General features: G+C 49.6%; 1 long non-coding RNA gene across 1 annotated transcript; it reads right to left on the bottom strand.

Moving 5' to 3' along the window:
* Window positions 1–238: 238 nt before the first annotated feature.
* On the bottom strand, window positions 239–7,718 carry LOC137856741 (uncharacterized). Its single transcript, XR_011096754.1, has 3 exons — window positions 7,529–7,718; window positions 2,866–3,460; window positions 239–2,242 (listed from the first exon to the last, which is right to left on the bottom strand). It is a non-coding gene; the product is annotated as an uncharacterized lncRNA (long non-coding RNA).
* Window positions 7,719–7,984: the final 266 nt, after the last annotated feature.

Genomic DNA, 7,984 nt, shown 5'->3' with positions numbered 1-7,984 from the left:
CCTGAACTGAGATGGATGTAACCCCGGCAGATGTCAAGCACAAGGACCACAGTCTTTCCCCGGTGGCTTTTTGGGGGGCTTGCAGGCTGCCCCTGCCCACAAGAGCTCAGGTCCCCACTGATTTGCCTCTTCCCTCCTGCAGTAATAGGGATTAGAGGACACGGCTACCTGCAATGGCAGGAGAGGGGATTTGGTGACCCCTCAGGTTGCCCTTCTCCTGTCCTTAATGAAGCACTAATATAAGCCCTAATGCATGTGTCCTCGGAGAGGAGGCTGCTATCAAAGCCCCTTTGGGGGCTGCAGTCCCAGGGGTGGCTGGGCCAGGCTGCGCTGCCAGGCTGCAGAGGCATTTAGAAGAGATTCCCCCCTCCCAGAAAAATCGTGCCCACCATTCTCCCTCCCCACACATTAATGCTTGCCAAAATAACCATTAAATCCTTCTTTCCCAGTTCCCAACACGAAGGTGTGGATGCCAAGTGACACCTCTCAGCCCTGGTGGGCACCCGAACCTCCTCTGCTGCACCTCCTGGTCTTGTGACGCTGTTTTTGGGGTGCTGGGGACTCTCTAGGATCTTGTGAGAGTTTGAGACAGCCGGCGTAGCTGGGTGGTACCCCACACTCACAAGCTTCAGGAAGCAAATAATGCTGGTGCTTGCCCAGGACAAGGCCAGGGAAGCTGATGGAGGCAGGATTCACCAAAGGCAGGCAAGGGGGAAATTGCACCTGCAGCCCCTCCTAACAAGAGGTGTTTCCCTGGTCTTCAAGTCTGCGACGCTCAGCTTTAGGTTCACCCTCTGTGAGGCACGTTGCTCCTCCTGGCTCACTGCACAGCGTGGTAGCAAAGGTCACAGCTCCTTAGAGCACATGAGGAACCCCAAGAACACCGAGTTTCGTGGCCTAAATGGAAAAGCAGAATGCCTAAAGCAGAAATCAGGGGCTGAAAGGCAACCGAGTGCCCAGCTTGAGTGCTAGGCTTACAGCTGCATTTTCAGAGGGAATGAACGAAAATGTGCATGTTATTTGGTATCTCGTCTTTCTCAGCAAGAAATCCTTGGCAAAAAATCATTGTAGTCTGCAAGCAGAGACAGATCAGGCTCTTAGATGCATGTTGAATGTGTAAGTGATAGGTTAGAGTCATGAAGAAGCTTCAAATCTAAGAGCTGAGAATATCTCGCTTTTAAATGCGAGCACGAACCTTGACACCAAGCGCAATATTGCTTCCCTGAGAAAACCTCCGCAGAAGGGCTCTATTTTCTGACAGCCAACATCCGAAATTAAACAGCTTCCACGTGTGTCAATAAAAGGAATTGGCTTCATTATTTGCAGTCCCTCAGTGATCATTTCTGGTCCCCTTTGGTAAATGTCATTACGCTTCCAGACAGCCATCTGCACCGTGGGCATCCGTGCTGGTGGGGGAGGGAGCCAGAGGGACAGGAGATGGAGACGGTCCTGGCCCCCAGGCAAGGGCAGGAGGTGTGGGTAGCCTCTGGTGTATTCCCATCATCTTAGATGGTGTTTAGAGCCTGCTAGATCAGCACAGGATGCTGAGTGAAACCAGACTCTGGTGTATAAATACAGCCCGGTCCAATGTCCACTGCAGCCAGAGAGGCTGCAGGTTCCTGGTTCCAGTTCTGCCTCCTGTTCACTCCCCCAAGCAGTTTCTGCACCTTTTCCTTACTCTTTTCACAACCTGCTGAGCCTTGGACAGAGCTCTTCCCTTTTCTTCCCCACCAGGCTGAAGGTTATCGATGGCAAACCCAGGGAACTGCTCAGCCAGCGCAGGAGGCGGGCAGCAGCAGGGTGAGCTGTGCCCAGCGTGGTGCAGCTGCAAGCACGCATCGGGCCCTATCCTAACTCCAAAATGAGATCCAAAATGCAGCCTCTCAAGGAATAAAAACCCTCTTTGCTTTATCTTGGGGTTCTTCTGGTGGGACAGGACCTGCAGCTCTGGTAAACACCAGCAACCACGCAGACCATGTGTGAGGGGAGGGTTGTGCTCCACGCACTCATCTCTGAAATGTCACGGCCCTTTTCCTGCCCGTGCCCTGGCATGCGACCTTTTTCATGGCACTGTGCAGTAGCTACCCAAAAAAAGGTGTGAGGCAGGACTGGAGGAACGTCTGATCTTGGCCCAGGTCTGCTGGCAAGCCTTCCGCCGTACATTATGAATGCATACTGAATTGAACAGACCCTTGCTGGGGCCTCCCTCCCATTCAAACAGCCTCACACGCAGTAAATCTACCTGGATAGTGAGGGAAAAAAAAAAGGATTTAGTTCCTTTTCCAAAATGACAAATGTTGGTTTAAAAACATTAATTGCTAGTCAGTTTGTTGGGGTTTCTAATTGGCAGCAGAGCTGTTGCTAACCCAGAGCAGCATGAGGAAAAGGACAAGAGAAGAGGTAGGACCAGCTCCAATCCCTCTCTCTCCCCTGGCCCAGGACTGCTTCCCAATTCCCTCTCCATAACTAACAGCAAAAGCAGGCACGGCATTTTCTGTAGCAAAACTGTCTGTGCATTGAAAAATTAGCAGCTAAACTTTGCTTTCCAGCAAATGCCAAACTGCTTCTCATTCACTCCAGCACTGCAGCTTTTCGTAGTTTATTATTTATGCCTCCTCTCAGAGTTTCCCACCTGCACCACCTCTATCAATGGGCATGAAATAGAAATCAATAGCAGCTGTAGGTCCAGCAGTGCTGGTGTTAGACCCCAGCCAGGAAGCAGTTGATGATGCTGCTGAGAAAACAGGAGGGCTTTGTGCATGCCTGGAGGTGAGCTGGGCTCACTCCCCTGCTTAGGGTCACGGGCAGCAAGTCATAGCCAGCTGGTCCTGGCCATCCCTTCACCCTGGTGCACATCTGCCTCACCTGCAGGGATCTGGTCTTCCAAACTGCCAGCAACAGAGGTTTTTACAGGCAAAATGCAGGTGTTTTGTTATCCACCTTATGAAAAAGTTGTTCCTCAACTCATGGTTCAGAGCAAGTGAGCTCTCTCTGTTGACATCCTGAGTGTCGGTCCAGCATGGCACTGAGGAGCTGCACTTGGAGATGGATGGCTAAGCCTGTGTGAAATAACAGTTCGACTTTGCAGAAGTATTTCTGCCATCAATTGGCTCATAAAATTTATATATAAGACAGAAAGAGTGATCCTGGGAAAAAAAAAAAGGAAAGGGGGGGTGTGATCCAACTCCTCATCTCCAGGATAAAGGCAAGGGTTTGTCTCTCTGTGCGTTTGAATTTTAGACTCAACACCTTCACCTCTTCTCCCTTGGCAGATTTGAGAGCAATCCAAAGGGTCTGCCATGGGTCTGACAGCTGGCTGCAGAGCGGGACTGGAGGTGGGTTGTACTTTTGGGATACTTCCATGGGGTTATGCAGCATTCCCCACTGCATGATTATGCAGGGAGCAGCTTGCTGAAACCTGGTGCCTCCAGGATTAACGGTGAGGTCCCATCGGGTTGCTCTGAAAACACAGTGGAAGGAGGGTGGTTTCTGACAGCTGCCAGGCTCCTGCCACCCAGCACCCCCATTGCTAGCAGCATTCCTGCTCCCTGTTGTCACACCTCATCCCCGGCTGCTGAGGACTTGCCCACAGCTCACCGTGGTTTTTTGATGCTTGGTGGTGCAAACAGGCTCAGAAGGGCACTGCTGAGAGGCAGCAAAAGAGCTATAAAGATGGAAAAAATAATAGGGGAGAGAGAGAGAAAGCTGCTGGAAGTACTTATGCATGGCTTCAGACTTTTGTGCCAGCCCATGGGCACTGGGAGTCCTGGGGCTGCACAGGCTCTGCCCCACACCTGGCATGGAGAAATGCAGGCGAAAATAGAGGATGGAAAGCACGGAAGACCTGAGACTGCATTAAATTGTATCTAAATGCAAATAACTCCTCTGTATCAGAAAGGAATGCTGAGAGTGAAGGCTCCTGAGCTGCATCCTTGAGGCTGCACGTGTCCTCAGCCTCCAACATATGGAAAACTTTGTGTATCCTGCTCTGTGCCGTAGGGGTGGGAGGAAACGGGGCTCCTCTGGGCCTCTCCGCCAGTTCCCACCCCAGGGCAGGAACTGGAGGTGCGAGTGCTGGGAGGGTTGCTGCGTGTGGATCAAATTGCTCTGCAAACAGCCAAGGGGAAGAGCTTCCCTCCTCGTCAGGGAGAAACTGGGCTCAGGCAAGAGAAACATAGCCCACGGGTGCCTGATGCTGAAAGCACATCCTTCCCCCAGCAGGTATTTAGAGCGCTAGTAATTAGTCTACCAGACATTATCCTCCCTTCTCTTCTGTTTAGCAGTGAAACAGAGGAGTCTGTACAAACCTCAGGTTCAGGCGGGATGCTTTGGCCTGAAACCATCCAGGTTTGAAAGGCGATGGCCTGACAGCCTGTATCGATGGCTGCAGGAATTTCTCTGTGGTAGGAAAAGGAAACCAACACCTCTGAAAGGGGCAAGGAAAGCACCCAGAGACACACTCATGAAACGTGAGAGAGCAGCAGAGGCACACATCCATCCCTGGGGGTCTCACCTCCAAAAGCAGCATCCCCTCTCTAACTTGGAGAGCTGATTTAGCAACAGCAGGCTCAGGCTTTTTTGACTTATGAGCCATAAGCATCCCCAAGAATTAAAAATATGTATATTTAAAAAGCCTCATGTCTTATAAGGCAAATGAATAGTACAGCTGGGATCTGTTTCTCATTCCTTGCACAGAGTGCTCCTGCACTGTGCTGTTTCCACATTTAGGATAGATAAACCTGTGCTGTATTTGCAAGAATCCCTCTGCCATCACAAGGGAGAGAGAAAGGGAAGACTTGTAACAAAACCTCACAAATTACACACAGACAGCACCCTCCTAAATGCTGGAGCTTAGTGGGAGAGATCGCAGCTCCGGAGCCTGCAGGAGCTGCAACAGAAACAGACCAACAGTGCTCAGAGCTGCCAGGGCAGCGGTGCCTTCTCCAAGTGCAAAGCTCCCAAATTGCACCCAGAGTTTGGTTACGGACAAGGGAGCCCCGCAGGTCCCTGCTGAGCCACCTCTGCCAGCCAGCCTTTAAGGGAAAAATCCCCATTTCCCAGCAACAGTGCCTGGCTGGTGCTGGAATGATCAAAAACTCCCCAAAACTGAGAAGCCCCCCAGTAATGATAGGAGGAGAAAAACATGCATAGGGGATAACATCAATCTTGTCAAGCCTTGAGGTGGGGATTCTGGGTTGTGCATGTCAGACTCTAGCTTGAAGCAGCTTTCCCCTGATGGCTTTGGTATTCTGGCCCTGTTCCTGAGCTCCCAGCCTGTTTCCAGAGTCTCCGCACTTGGGGTAAGGTGTACAGGGGAAGTTCTTACCTCACCCCAAATGTTTATGCCTGGAGCATACCCAGGAGCACCTCCCTACCTCTAGGGCACTGAAAACCAATGTCAGGAGCAGGTCCTCAGCCCTGGTCTCGGGAGAGCCCCAGGAAGGCAGCAGGGTGGGCAGCAGCTAGGTGGGAGCAGAGCAGTGACACAGCCAGCTACATGGCACAGCTGGTGAGGAGATTGTAAATCAGGAATAAAATATGAAGCACACATGAATGCAGGCCCTGCTGCCAATAATTTCCACTCTTGGCTCAATTACCATTGCTCTTTTTGCAGCTGCACACATGCAGTCATTACAGAGCATTTTGGCTAAACACATTTTGTCTTCTTTTTATGTCTGCCAGCTGAATCAAAGGTCTCCATGCAAGTAGTGTGCTCCATGACATAATCCATGACACTTTCCTGGGGAGCTCTGGTTCCCATACAGCAATAAATTGATTACAGCATGAGAAGACATGCAAGATCCTCATCTGCCTCCAAGGAAACAGAGGCACAAATGTTGTCCTCAGCAAAGGCTACACTACTTTATTTCAAAGGGAAAGCACTGCCTTAGCAGGGATGAACTGGGATGTGGTTAACTTGGTGAACTAGTGTCATGGGTAAAACCTGCCTTCCCTCTGCTGCTATTTTCTGGCAATGCTATCTGAGCACACACCTCACACCTTCTTTCCTGGTATGTGCTACGCACAAGGTAATGCAGCAGGGTTGTTTGCTTCTGACCCCATACACTGGGTGCAGCAAGGTGAGGAGAGAGACACAGCAAGGGACCTTTGCTGCCCCCAAAGCCTGAGTGTGGGCAGAGGATTACAGCATGGCAAACCACCAGAGTGGCCATAGCCATCAGGCTAACCCATGTCATGCCTTCAGGGATGACAAAGAGGGGATGGCTAGGAGGGAGTCTAAGCTCAGGGAAGCAGTGGCCAATATTTCCCCAGCTTCTAGTCATTTTCACCACAGGGGCTTCCCAAGACAGTTGTGGTATCTGAACGCCAGAAACATTACCTGAAAGCAAGAACTGAAGTCCAAATCAAGAAAAATAAAAATAAAAAAATAAAAAATAAAAAAATAAATAAACACAAAAAAATGCTGCTCAGCCTGCATGGCACACAGAGCGCTCGTGAGGTTTATGGTCCAAGCTCTTTCTTCTCCCATTAAGTTCTCCAAAGTCAATGTCTGAGGTTACCCAGCTAATACTGCTAGAAGACATGATTGTCCTGACACTGATAAGCACATCTGTAACCCCAAATCTAATTGTTCCGTGACCCCTGTGATATTTAGTCACGGGAAGGCTTGCTGTTTTAGAGTTCCCTCAGGTAAAACCATGCCAGACTCCTGCTGAATTGCTGCCAGCTTGTATTAAGGCCTTCCAAATGAACTTCGGTGTTGCCAAAAATACATCCAATTAATCTCAAAATAAATCTTGAAAATCTCAGATGGAAGAATTCAGAAAAATCTTAGACCATTTACCACTGAGATACCAAGGTATTTGTAATCTTTTCAAACAGAAAAAAAAACTGCCCGTCAGTCTTGAGGCAAACTTTGGCCTCTCATCTTCACCCCCTGACTCTCAAATACCAGGTAGAGCTGGTGACTGGCTAGGGACCCATGGATTTAGACATGTGAAATCCTTTCAGGTGCCAGACCAACCTCAAACAAAGCCAGAGCAACGTGACTCCCTGGTGAGAGCTGCAGCATGCAGTGCATGGAGAGTGACCCTCAGCCCCTGAGCTGGCGTGAGCTACAGGACACCCCACAAGTGAGACTCTGGCCTCACACGTGCTTGGCTCTGCACCTACAAGTGTAGAAAACCAAAAATGATGCAGGAAAAAGTCAGTCCAGAAACCCTTCTGTATACACCAGAGGTCACACATCAACATGCAGCTCTTTTTTTCCATGAAAGCCAAGAAGGCTTCCAAGAGCCAATGGCTAAAAACAGGGAGAGCATGCCAGAGGAAGGTTCTCTTTCTCATCCAGACATGGTCTTAAGGAAAGGTCTGAGGATGTCTGCCATTGCAAGACCCATTTTGCAGAAGTATCTTGATTCTCAGAGCTGAATTCATGCTTGGCCTGTTCTAAATTCGGCTATAAAAGCAAGGTGTCCAGACGCAGGCTTGGAGACCTTCTTGAAACATCTTGGCTATAAAAGTGTTCTGGAAAGTGACTTAGTAGAGGAAAAGAGGATGACCTTACCAAATCATCAAGTGTTAATTTTTCAAGTTAGTCCCCCAGTGATTTTCATTTACCTCCTGGTAAATAAAACTATGTTACCTCTCAGGACAGAGTCTAGCCCACAATTTTCTTTCGCCTGTTCACAGCCAAAAGAAATGTTCCAGCCACAATGGCAAATGTTTTAAATGTGTATTCTCGTATTTATCATACTTATCCAACATTACCCTGATCACTGCTAAGCAGTTTCAAGGGGACTTCTACACACAAAATTTAACCAAGCCTCTGTTAAGCTGTTAACAGCTCTCTTAACAGGAGGCAACCAACCAGCAGGAGAGCTCCTCTGCAGGTGAGCACTGAGATGTCCCTGCAAGAATGCCCAAGCAGGGCCAAGTGCTCTCAGGTGTGCAGATCAGCATGCACTGGTAACGGCAGCTCTTCAGTGCCTGTGCTGCATTCATTTTGGCTTGCATTGGCTCT

This window comes from Anas acuta, chromosome 5 (assembly GCF_963932015.1).
Source record: "Anas acuta chromosome 5, bAnaAcu1.1, whole genome shotgun sequence".
NCBI classification, from domain to species: domain Eukaryota; kingdom Metazoa; phylum Chordata; class Aves; order Anseriformes; family Anatidae; genus Anas; species Anas acuta.
This window is presented reverse-complemented; position numbering and strand designations above follow the sequence as displayed.